This window comes from Lathyrus oleraceus, chromosome 5, assembly GCF_024323335.1.
Source record: "Lathyrus oleraceus cultivar Zhongwan6 chromosome 5, CAAS_Psat_ZW6_1.0, whole genome shotgun sequence".
Classification (NCBI taxonomy): Eukaryota; Viridiplantae; Streptophyta; class Magnoliopsida; order Fabales; family Fabaceae; genus Lathyrus; species Lathyrus oleraceus.
Window position 1 is genome coordinate 626,019,434 of NC_066583.1, and position 14,065 is coordinate 626,033,498.

Sequence of the window (14,065 nt, forward strand, 5' to 3'; positions counted from 1 at the left end):
GTTGACAATCTGCAGGAGTGTGACCTTGGATTCCACAGACTTCGCAATTCTGAGTTATGGCTACCACGGTGGCTGGAGGTGATACATTTAAACTTTCAATTTTCTGGACCAGAGCATCCACTTTTGCATTAACATGATCAAGGTTACTTATCTCGTACATGCCAGTTTTCGTTTGAGGTTTTTCCACCATTGTTCGTTCGGTGCCCCACTGATAGTGGTTTTGAGCCATGCTTTCGATAAGTTGGTAAGCGTCAGCATAAGGTTTGTTCATTAGTGCACCACCTGCGGCGGCGCCTATTGTTAACCTCGTGTTGTACAGGAGACCATTAAAGAAGGTATGAATTACTAACCAGTCCTCTAAACCATGGTGTGGACAAAGTCTCATCATGTCTTTGTATCTTTCCCATGCTTCGAAAAGAGACTCATTATCTTTCTGTTTAAATCCATTTATCTGGGCTCTTAACATAGCTGTTTTGCTTGGCGGAAAATATCGAGCAAGAAAAACTTTCTTCAACTCGTTCCATGTGGTGACTGAGTTGGAAGGAAGAGATTGAAGCCATCTTCTAGCGCTATCTCTTAATGAGAAAGGAAAAAGACGAAGTCGAATTGCCTCTGGCGTGACACCATTAGCTTTAACAGTATCAGCGTATTGGACAAATACGGATAAATGAAGGTTAGGATCCTCGGTAGGATTTCCAGAGAATTGGTTCTGTTGCACTGCCTGCAACAGTGAAGGTTTGAGTTCAAAGTTGTTTGCTTCGATTGCGGGTGGAGCAATACTTGAATGCGGTTCATCTTGCGATGGAGCGGCGTAATCTCTAAGAGCACGAGCTGGTTCTGCCATCTCGGGTATCGAAGGGAAAATATTTTTGAAATCGGGAAGTTCAACAGGAGGGAGATTGTCTGCAGCACGATATTCCCGAATTCGTCGTAAGACTCAGAGATATAGTTCGATATCATTGATTCGTAAGTAGAATGGCTCGCCTTGTGAGCGAGTGCGTGGCATACAAATCAACGAAAGAAAGAAAAGAAAAAGAAAAGCCTTAGTCTCTACAGCGTAACAGAAGAGTTACGATATCGACTAAATAAAAGTCCCCAGCAACGGCGCCAAAAACTTGATCGCTCGACTTTATGAGTCGAATTTGGGGTACAAACTGCAAGTGCACAGTTCTATCGCGTAGTTTTAAAAGATATCGATCCCACAGGGACTTATGAATCGATATACCGTTATCTAAGGTTACTTCGTAAAGCTAAGGCAGGTAATACTTTGATTGTTTGGGGGAAAAACTAAAACTAAAATAAGATCTAAAATAAATATCTAATAAGCGGATATCGGTATGCAGTTCGTCGTAATTAGGGAATCAATTCTTTATTGGTTTCTTGGTTTTAAAATAAATCTTTTCAGTTGACGCTATTGATTAAAAGTTTTATCTCAAACTCTCGCTCTGTTGAATAAACTATGATTTTATATTAACGTAGCTGTCACTTATAGTTAAGTCAAAAACCACTTTTTGAAAACAATAGAATCCGTAGAAACTCTTTTTAAGAAAACACTAATCGTTTAAACACCCTTATCTCAAACTCTCGCTCTGTTGACTTAGGTTATATAATTAAATTCAAATGCTTAACTCTCGTCCTCACATTCAATCTTTAAAAATACTTTTTGAAAAAGATTAGAATTTAATTAACTCTAAAAATTGCTCTCGCTCTGATCTAGAATTAATGTCCAATTTACACTGTCCAGTCAAAAACTCAAACTCTCGCTCTATTGATTTTAACTTCTTTATGTCTTTTACTTTCGTACAAAAACTTTGTTATTAAACCTGTAAATTGAGACCGTAAAAAGAGTGATTTTAATTTTAAACTTAATTAAACCAACTTAGTTTTGATTCCTTCATTCCGCTTACTTTACATACCGATACCTAAATAATTTAGCCAGACATACTAAACAGACTTAAATAAATATCATGCATAAACAGATTCATCTCAGGCAAATAATATAAATAAACAGTAAAACAGGGCATATATAAATTCAAACAATAATTAAAGAACCTGAGAAATTAAATAGCAGTCTTGAACACTCCACCACAGGTCGGTTGGATCTGTTCTCGAATTCTTCAATCAGGCAGGAAAATAAAAGCGAAGGAATAAAAAAACTAGATTCTAACGTAAGGTTAGATCCGGTAAAAGGTACACAATAGTTTCCGGTGTAGAAACTATTGTGCGAAAAAAGAATTAACTAAATGCTAAAAAGGAAAATAGAAATTTCAAGGGAAAACAATATAAAACTCATACAAGTATTGCTGTAAAAATATGCTTAAGCTGCTGGAAAAGAAAAAATGCGAAAAAAGCGAAAGCTGGAAAAAGTCTGGAACCCCTGCAGGGTTTGCAAAGCTGATATTTATACTGGTACTTTCTGTAACGGTTTCCAAAAGTAGTCCGCGTCAAAGGTCTCCACGTAGCGAATGGTTAGGCGTGCAAATAGGACTCAACGTCTCTGAAGGCAAAAATATAGGGGGAATGGTGTGACGTCCGTCACACCATGTGTGATGCTCGTCACAGGAGTGTGCATAGCGTGATGCTCGTCACAGCCTCTATGACGCTCGTCACAGGCACAGCGCCTGTGCTTTTTTGGGCTGGGCTTTGGCTTTTGATATTTGTTTCCAAAAACTTCTTTCTGCACCTCCTTTTCTCTCCTTTTTTACTTGTGCTTCAAATAAACTACCTGAGATAAATAGAAAGGAAATACCGAGTAATATCGAGTAAAATGAAATAAATTGAAGCAAATAATAATATAATTTAATTGAATTAAGTCCTAAAATGTGATATAGTTTCATGTTATCACCATGTACCAAGGTTGCTAAATTTGGCAAAATTTTCAAGTGTGTGAAAAACAATGCATAACCCTATAAACACATGGCCATTATGATCAGAATAAAGGACCCTTCGGCCCAAGATTTGAAGTGTTGCATCCCTAACCTCCATTAAAGGATGGACTTGAAGATTTCACTTGAAATAGAGTTTCAATTCTCCTTCTGTTTTGATATTGAAACTCCAAGTATCCAAGCCTTTCATTGATCCATTTCACTTCCTGCAAGCTTCTAGAGTCGAGCCAAGGAAAATTGGAAGCAAGATCAAGCCAGATTCAAGCTACCTGAAGGTGAATTTTTAGAAACTTTGAGCCTTCGATTCTCTCTCAATTATTCATAATTCTCTTTGATTTTTGGTTGGCTGAAGTCCTACCAATGTAGGCAACAATATTGAGTTGCTCTGAGGTCAAATCGAAGCAACTCAGATCATGCACCTCAAATTTCAAATCCATGTATCTTTCAATATACTTGGAATTGGATGAAATGGAGGTCAGATTCGAGCTCCTGGGTATTTTTCTTTTAAAACCATGTCCTTACTTTTTATTTTGATGGTGGTTTGTGGTGGACCAGTCCGGTGAGGTCCACCGGAGAAGATGACCGGAGCTAGGGCTCCGATGATGTGGTGGCATGTCTCCAACCATCTGATATGTTTAAAACGTTTTAATCCTGGCCATTCCTTTTGATTACCACGCGTGTGATGCATTGACTCAGGTTCACCATGGAACGCGCACTTGGCCATCAGATTTGCCACCTCAATTAATGAGGGAGATCTGATGGCCCTTGTTTTTTCTCATTTATTTAAATTTCTGATTTTATTTTTGAATATCCTTATTTTATTTAATTCATAATAAATCCATTTTTAATCCAAAAAATATGGGGCTTTCAACAAAAATCTTTAAATATTTTCCTCTTCCATATTTTGAATTAATGTTGTTTTTTCGGATTAACTTTGGTATTTTTCATGAATTAAATTTTTTTATGCATATTTTTAATTATTTTAAAATACATATGAGTTTCCAAAAATTGTGATTTTTTTGTCTAAGGTCCTTTAACCTTGTTTGACCTAGGATAAATCCCTTGGCCATTTATTTGGTGTTTTGAAGGGATTTGAGGTTTTATCCAAATTAAAATGCAGTTTTAATGTGATTTTTAATTGATTAAATGTTTGAAAATTATGTTGAGTCATTTTTATGGTCTTTTGTTGTTTGACTTTCTGATTTGGGCCTTTGTCATGGTTGATTTGACCTTTGTTTAATCAAAACCATTGAATTTAGGGGATTGATGAAATTATATTTCATCTCCCAAAATGAATGAATGGTATTGATCAGATGAAATTCCTCTCATGATCAATTTGTGTTTCTATCTCCCATTCCCTCTTCATCTTCATCCATATTCTTCCATATTCCTTCATTGACCAATGAAATCTCTTTATGTCTAAATGCTAATTAATTCATCAATGACCTTGTGTCAGATGAATCAATATAAGTCTGTCTGAGATAGGTCTTTACCTTTTTCTTTTAGTGTGTGGTATGTTTTATGAGTTTGGTTCTTTGTACCAAATCTCTAACATGCATTAACACCTATGTTTTTATTGCCCGACCTCAGATAGTTGTGACTTCTACATAAGTCCAGTTATGATTGCTTAACATAGAGCTAAATTTGACCCTCAAGGCATATCATTCTAGTAAGTGAGATTGTAAGTCTCCCATTCTTGATGGCATTGTGTGGAAACTTGACCTTTTTTCCTTTCATGAGAGCTAGTGGCATACTTGTTGAATTATCCAAGTTGAGGCCCTTCTAATGGAAGATGTCTTGGTTTAAGGATTCATACTTGTGAGTGAATGGTTGAGTGTTCTCCAAAGAATAACTTAATCAATTAAAATTCAACACTAACATTTGACTAACCATTGAATAACTCTTATTAATATTTATTTACTTTTAAGTTATTTACTTTATGCACTTTAAATTTCAAGTGCATTTATCATTCATTGCCATTTACATTTCATACAACTTGTTTATGTTTCAAGTCATTTTCACTTTGCTCATTTGAGCTATATCTTATGATTGTATATATTGTTTAATTGCCTTTGTTTTGTTTGTGGTCTTAGGACCTTACAACATTTAATAACAACAAAAACCTTCAAAAACATTTGTTGGACTGTTAAGACTTGATCTGAGCTTCTGGACTTAGAACTAGGCAACACTACATATGCTAAAGGACTTGGCCAATGCCAACTTGTGAGACTAAGTTATCTTGAATTGTGCTTTCATCTTATGCAAGACCTGGGATCTCTTTGATTCATCTGCGACTCTGTCTCTATGCTTAATTGTTATTTTGTTATTTTGTTATTATTGTCTATGTCTGATGTTTTGTTCTGAGTTGGTCAAGGAATATTTCATCTGATACATGGGAAAACACCGAAGACTGCTAGCTATTGGAGTGCTTGCTTGGATATGACTACCTTTATTTGATGTCTTGATATTCATGATGTCTGGATGTTGATCATTGCTTATTCCTTATCAAAGTCCAAAGGAAAATGAGTTTCTATATGACATTCTTGTTTGTTGGATTGCATCCCATTTATCAGATCTTTTCAACTCTTAAACTTTTAAATTTGTGCTTAGGGTAGTCTCTTCATATCTTCCCACTTTCTTTAATTTCAAAATCTCTCCCTCTTTTCAAAAACTTTCTTTGCTTGAGATTTCAAACTTAGATATGTTTTAATGATTAGAAACTTTGGCCTTATGCCATTGAATTTTTAAACTTTTTTCTTAAATCAAACTTGTAAGTAAACTTAACCATGTTGACTTAAATTTCAAAAGACAAAAAGAACTAACAATCCCATTCAAATCTTTGGCCTTTTGTGCCTTTTCATTTAAACATTTGTTAAAATCAATTCACCAACTTCTTTAAAATTTTTACCACGAACTACGGGGTTTTGATCCCTCATTTTTATGTTGGTACATAGGCATAAGACCGAAGATCTTGTCAAACACACAAAATATAATCAATAAATTCTTTTCTCATCCCCACACTCTTTATTTTATCAAACATCATTTAAACCAAAAACATATATACGCAAAAAAGGGCTCCATAGGAGTACCTAGGACACTTTGGATGCTAACACCTTCCCTCTGTGTTACCAACCCCCTTACCTGTAATCTCTGGCATTTTATTAGTTTTGATTTGAAAACTTATTATCTTTGGGTTTTGTTCGTACTTTTCCCTTTTCCTTTGGAAGCAATAAAAGCGCGGCGGTGACTCTGGTTTTATTGACGTTAAGCTTATCTATAGCTTGATGGTCACGAATTTACCGTTACAAAACCTTGGCGAGCACAATAATAAAACTAACATTTTCCCTCAATAAATATTTTGTAAATATCTCATTTAATAAATAAACAAAATGATTGCAAACATTCTCTTAAGAACACTTAACCTTAGCCTATTAGGAAGTTTCCGTTGAGTACAATAAATGTGAGGTGTAACACCCTAAACCCTGAAACATATTTATTAAGCTTTACTCGACAATTTTAAGGTGTCATACACAATAATCCATTAACATCACAAATATTTAATAAACATGCAATGGAAAAATATTCACGTTCATACAACATCTGTCATCGCACACTCATCTTCACTTAAAGTATCATTATGGCGGGATCGATATTAATTTAAATAATAAAATATTGCAACTTAGACTTTTAGTCTCAACTTAAATTTAACATAAAATTGTTTCCAAAATAATTAGTTGTCATGTGCAACTCTCCACAACTTCAACAAAACACCAAATAATTCAAATAAGTTCCAAATAAAATATAATAAGCAATCAATCATTCCCAATCCTGATGTTACAAGATCATAGCAACTTTTAGACAATGATAAACTAAAGAATTAACTCCATGAACTAACTCCCACTTACTGCGTCAATCTACTTCTGAGTATCTGCAAGATGTCCATGGTGGAAAATATTTAGCAGGGGTGAGAAATAACATTCAATATAAACAGTATAAAGAATGCTAAGGTATAGAAACATACAACAAACATACATTTATTATACAATCAACAACCACATATTCTCACACGCATTTAACATAACATACACGTCTTTTCAATCAAACAACTACCTCAAGAATAATCAACAACATATGCAAGCATGTATGCAATGCACTCCACAATTGACTCATTATGCACGTGGTACCATTCATGAACACTCAGGTTCATTTCTCTCCATGATCCCCACTATAGGACCAGATTCCCTCTTGGAACCAGAGCACACTAAAATCATTATCATCAGCATAGGTAACACATCACTGATTCCTACCGGAACCAGCTACCCGTACTTGATCCCCGTCATAGGATCAAGGCTCACCAAAACTGGACTAAATTCCGTACACCATGATGCATGAACTCACAATAACATGCATTATCACCAAAAGAAATCACCAATAGGATCCCCATAGACATCTTACCATTTATGCATCACATTATTCACCATAAGCAATAATCAAATAATGTTACAACATTAACAAACAGCAACAAATAACATCATCTCAACAATTGTAGCATTCATATGCATTTATTCATGTTACTTCACCAACACAACAACACATTATCGTATAACATAATGATTCGTTAACCAATCACACAAGTTATCAGAAATATTACCTAGGAAAACAATTATAACTCAAACAATTCACCAAGTACTGCTATTAGGTAGCTTTGTGAGCTAGCTTTCCAACGCTTTGAACAACGTCTCATTTGGACTTATGGAACATAAGTTACGACCAAAATTGATAAAGAGGTCAACCACCAAAAATAGGAGTCGATCGATTGCACTAGGGGGAACAATCGATTATCTTAGCCCACTGCCAACGAAATTTTCAAAATTGTGAGTGAACCAATAGATTGTTTATTGTATCTAATAGATTGGTTTAGTCCAATTATAGTTTTTTTTTCCGAAGGAACCAATAGATTGTTTACTATAGCCGATAGATTGGTTCAGTCGGGGTTTAGGGTTTCACGTTTCAGTAACAACAAAAAATATATTATTTAATGTAGCAAATAGATTTGTTTATCTAACTTTTAGTGTTTTTTCAAAGGAACCAATAGATCGTTTACTATAGCCAAAAGATTGGTTCAACCAACTTTTAGTATTTTTTTCAAATGAACCAATAAAATGTTTACTGTATCCAATAGATTGGTTCAACCAACTTTTAGTGGTTTTTCAAAGGAATCAATAGATTTTTTTTACTATATCCAATAGATTGGCTCAGTCAAAATTCAGTTTTCCTTCATGTTCCTCAGCTTTCCTCACTTTCAATCCTGACCCAAACACACCCTAACACCTAAACAACTTATCTCTAGAATTTAGCAACTAATCATATCATAATAATCGTTAACATGTACTTCACTTATCTCACCATCATTATAGCAATTTCATTATCGAATTCAACATCAATTTTCATCAATTCATGAGTAAAACCCAACATTCAAACATTCATCCATGACAAAAAATTACATATGCATACACAGGATAATTCACACGTGGATTCAATCACAATAGTGACATAATCAACATAAGCAATCACCAATTTTAGATTTGAACACAACAACAAACACATCCAAAATAAGATCATACAACCATAATGAGAGCAATGACCTCTCTTCTCTACCCCATCATGTAATGCACACATTTTGATTTCTCTTTCTCCCCCTTACCTTATAGTTCTAGCAAAATTCAACAAAGCAAAGTTCAATTGATTTTCTTCTCTCAAGCCCTAGCACTCCCTTCAAAAATTCTTTTCTCCAATTCCTTGTTTTTCACATACTGATAAGATGAGTCATATTTCTCCCTAATTTTCTAATTATAATAACAAAAATCATAAATTTTGGATTTGCCGGCCTATTTTCTTCACCTTGTTCACATCTTCTATGGCATTCAGATGGTCATATAGGAACTTCAATCCATCAAAGTTGTTACCCCATATTTTAAACTTATTGGATGGTTTGGTTTGATTTCTTCCACCGGCCTCTTGCATCAAAGAGGAAATTTCCCAATCGGCTCTACAAACCTTGTCACTCATCAAAGTTTTCATATTCTTTGGGGAGTTCGGAAGAGAGTCCTCTAGTGGAGGGATGGTTGAGACTCAGGGCTAAAAAATGTTTGAGGTTGTTTTACTTGATGCTACATTTCTCTTCTTTAAATGTCCAGGTTTTTAAACCGGACAAGTATAACTTAGCCACAGATTGGCCGGTTCCTCTTCTCGTCGCCCGAGCTTCAGACATCAGATTTTTTTTGCTCCTTCACAAATAAGTCAACCATTTATCTACAAAAAGGACATGAAAAGGGTTAGGGAAATAAAGTGTAGTGCAACGAATAATGCAAAAAGAAAATAGATGAGTATTACCCAAAAAAGGAAGGACTTGTTCCTCGGGTAAATGCAATAGATCCTGAACATTCATCATACGAAATGAATCTAATATGTCCAAATACTGGATTTTTAGGGCGTTTAGATTATCAAAATCAAACCCAAATATCGGAAGTGGTTTTTCAGTCCAATAGATATAAGAGCGATGAGATCCATCTAACGCATTTAATACCTGAGGACATATTGGTCTACATTGATGGATACTTTCCGTAAGTATATGAGTGTATCAGAGTAATATAAAAGGTTTTTGAACCCACAGAGACCTAATGGTCAATCTATCATTTTCTATTGCTACGGTGTTTATCTAAGGCGATCGTAAAAGAATTGGAATAAGAACAACAAAGTGAAAATATTAGACTTGAATGAATTCAGAAGTATAATACTGAAATGTGGCTCTCATCAATCAATAATAATTTTATTATTTCTAAGTAGAACTACTTACGGGGAAATGTTTTCTTCCTTGAAAAAGAATTAATTAAAAAGGAACAGTCACTCTTGCATATTCGGAACCAGGTTTTACTCTCTAATTTATATCGTTCGCTCTCGCGCGCCTGATGCATTTTGCGTTAAAGTAGTGAAAACCTTTTTTAGAAATTAGATTCTGTTACTTAGTTAAAAAGTGGTTTTGGTTGGAAAATTTAACTTTAAAAGGTTTCCGACTTTCGCTCGGATTACCGAATTTTTAACTTAGAAACGCGTCCGAGAATAGTTTTTAAATCACTTTTTAGAAATATCAAATTCTCCTAATTAATTAACAAAGTTCTCTCGTGGTGTTTATTAATAAAAAACTTAACAATTTTATCTTAAGTATTGGACGACTTTCGATCTTAGCCGGCGTATCTACGGTTCTACTTTCGTAGTAACCGATCAATTTAATTTCTGAAAAATTGAGATAAAAACCAAAACAATCCCAATACTAATCCTAATGAAATAACAGACTGAGTACCATCGAATCGACGATCCTTACATTCTATAACTAGTATATTAGCAGGACATGGTCATAGTAAACAATAAAGTGATGGATTTAAAATTAGAATTAAACATATCAGGTGATTCAATTAAAATTACGCATGTACAATGGAATAAATTAAACTTCAAAATTAAAGTAAGGCAAGAAAATAACAAGCATGCAAAGTAAATAAACAAAAGAAATAAATAATACTGATAATAATAAGAAGAACCTGCTCCAAACGGAGTCTTAAATCAGATACATGAATAAATTGAAGGAAAACTTGAACGGGAAAGTAATGTTGGCAAGATTAATGCTACAAAATAAAGTGCTCCAAACTTAAAAGCAACAACAATGCAATAATCCTATGATGTGAAGAATCAAATCTCTCAAAAATATAAATATATGGCTTAAGTTGCACTAAGCTTGGATGATCTCAAAAGTGAGTTTCAACAATTATTTATAGTACTACAAAGCCTTGGAAATTAAGTCACAGCTGTTGGGTTCATGTGAGATAAAAAAAAAGGAGTAATGGGGAGTAATGCTTCAACCACTTAGACTACTTCGTTTTTATAAGGGATGACGACCACCATACCCCCTGTGGTGAACGCCACTTTCATAAAATGTGAAGAATTGGTCTTTGTAACCGTTGGGTCATGGGACACCTCAACTACAACATGGCTACCTCCGTGGAAAACGCCATGCTGGACGTCGTGAGTGCCAAAAACGTCTTTTTCTTTGTTTTTCATTTGATTTGCCTCGTTTCTTTGCATATCACTCTCACGTGGTTAAGTACCTGAAATCCAGACAAAATACCAACATAATACGATAAATGAAAGCAAAACAACAATAAAACATGTGCAAATCGAGCCAAATATGCAGGGTGTTTCAGTGTTTTCAAAATCTCTCGCACTTAAACCATTGCTTGTCCTCAAGCAAACATTCATGCTCATAAGAAGAAAAACAATGGTACTCGGCTAATTATTCCAGGCTAAAGACTCTTATTCGCTCAAGGTCATATTGATAGGTACTAACTCGCAAACTAAGCGTATTGTAGTAACACATTCCGCATTTGCGGTCATAAATCTCCTTCCTATACAAACCAATTTGCATCATGTCGTTATGCTTAAGCCTAATTTATTCACCTATTTTTCATCCTTTTTTATTCAGGCGCAATCACATTAAGCCTGTTATCTGTACATACATGGAAAACGAACCTGTTAGTGATCATGATCCATATTATGTCAAAGTTTTGATAAATATGCAATATTCTTAGAGGTTTTACAACTGTTAGGATAAGTGACCGGGTGAGGGTCACCTAACTTAGAAGGCAAATTCCCTTTTCTTTTTCTTTCTTTTCCATTTTTTAAAAATATTTTTCTTTCTTTTTAGCACGGGATCATTCACATATTTGCATCGTTCCACTTACTCAGTGGTAATTCATATGGTGCTGACTACTAAGATAAACTACTTAAAAACTCATTTAGGGGTGAGATTTCAAGACCATGGCATAACATGTATTCAGATTGGTCTCTATAATTAGGAGACTTACGGTGTTAAGATGATACTGATCTTCTGGAGGTTTTCCCAGGTCTCTACAACCTATTCTTAACTTGTCTAATAGCCTAAAATTTCAAAATAAACACATGTTTTGTTTTTCAATTTTTTTTTGGTATGACTCAAGAAATGGAAGAATTAATAAACAGCAGAAAGCCACACATAAAGACTTGACAACACATGGAATGACACAACAAACATATTAAACTAGTGAAGAAATCTTAAGCAATCATACTAAAACAATAAATCTAGCTAAAAACAATAATAATGAAACAGTAAGGTTCCTCTCCCATACTTAAATCGAACATTATCCCTAATGTTTCGATAAAAGGTGAAAAAGGAATGTTAGAACCTAGACGATCTGCTACTGATGGCCTCCACTTCCCTCTCTTGCCTGGTCTTGATGCCATGGATGATGGCTCCTGCTCCGGTGGCGTGAACTTTGGGATATCTCGACTTGCCGAACTCCTGCCGACAACGAGGCGTTGGACACCTATAGACTTTGGAGGTTCCCTAGTATAGATGCCTGGTTAGCTTTCACAAGAGAAAAATCACGTGCTTATGAAGCTTGTAGAGGCATCTGTTAGCCTGCCATGGTGGCTTGGGTTTCCAATACTGATTGTAGGAAGCAGTCTACTTGGCATTGTGATTCCCGTATAAACCCCATCATATCTTGTTGTTGCTCATACATGGTGTAAAACAAGCCATCATGCTCCTCCTCACGAGCTCTCTGTTCCCGCAAAATATCTTCATCATAATAGAAACCATAGGAGGTACCTCATGGAGAAAATGTCTCGGCTCAACAAATTTTCATACTTCTTCCTTTGCTTGCCGTCATCCCTCCCTTGTCGAAAAATGATATTTCCATCACTAATTGCTGCCATTTTTGTTGGTTTTGTGGGAAAATGGAGTATTTTGATGAAGGTCTGAGAATGAGGGCATTTGAAGTTGAGGAATTGGTAGATTTATGGAGAAGGTGGTGGGAATTGGAGTTGTAGAGAGTAAATGTGGGTGATTGGGGTTTCTATGTGAGTTAATGGTGGAAGAAAATGGGTTTAGGAAGAAGAAGATATGTTGAAAATGGGGGGAAAAGTGTTTCTTCCGCTTCTGTCCCATTTTTGGTGTTCCAGGACCCATGGTGAACGTCACCATTTCATGGCGAACGCCATATGTGTTATTTCTGCAGATGGGCTTTTGTTGTGAATTTTTGGGCTTCTGGGGGTGTTTGGATGCATATTTAGGGGGGAGGGGGCAATTTCTTGAAGGGTTGCTTTGCTAGATTGTCAAAATTGATAAATGAAACTTACATAAGGATTAAAAATAATAAAAATACCAAACAATGTCAGTGGAAAATTCAAAAATTAACCGGAAAACTAACTGAAAATAACAATGAATAGAGATGAAAATAATCCTGAAAAATTAATGTTAATAACGGAAAAAAACATGGAATGAATCTAATGGACGGTGAAGTAAATCTAATGATGGAAAATTAAACCTGACAAAAATGAATATAAAGACGGTGAAATAAATAATGACGGTGAGATATAAATCCTCCCCCACAAAAAAGTTAAGCAGTGGCCTCAATGCTTTCAATGTATATGGTGTGAAAGAGACTGGTTGAGAGTTTATTAAATAGACATATGCGAGCAATCTTGAGTCTGATGTGGACAGGACGCCCGAGCTTTTACGACCTGGCATCAAAGACTGTGGATCTCTTGGCAGAGGTAATCTGTTTCTTCGGCATGAGTGGCATTAGCCACTTCCATCTGCAAAGTAAGGTCAGTAAGTTCTTTGTGAAGGGAAGCCATCTCCTGGCGCATGGCATTGAGATCATAGTCAATGTTAGGCCTTTGTATATTGACATTAGAGGAAAATATGGTTATCCTATCTGAGGGGGGTGTAGGGTGGTACTCAGGGGTAGGAGGAGTGACAGGTTTAGTTGGTGTATCTCCTTGGGCCTCTAAAGCATAAGTCTAATTCTCCCTATTATAGATATTAGTTCTTTTATGGTGTGGTAAAGCGAAGTGGTGAACAAATTCATTGTTAATGAGGAGTTTGTAGTGTTCAGTGCTAAAGAAAACTCGTCTCACTAAGTCGCAATCTAGACAATGGTCCATGTCTATAAGGGTGTATCCACAGTAAAGAACTAAGTGAGAAAGTTGGTTCAGGAGGCCCAGGGCATAATCAATGTGAGTAACTGTCCCACCTACATGGATAGGTCCCACGGTAGATAATGTAATATGCTTGAGGTTTTCTATGA

General features: G+C 35.5%; 1 non-coding gene across 1 annotated transcript; it reads left to right on the forward strand.

Moving 5' to 3' along the window:
• Positions 1-359: 359 nt before the first annotated feature.
• Positions 360-466, forward strand: LOC127090244 (small nucleolar RNA R71). The gene has a single exon (XR_007791770.1). It is a non-coding gene; the product is annotated as a small nucleolar RNA R71 (small nucleolar RNA).
• The last annotated feature ends 13,599 nt before the right edge of the window (positions 467-14,065 follow it).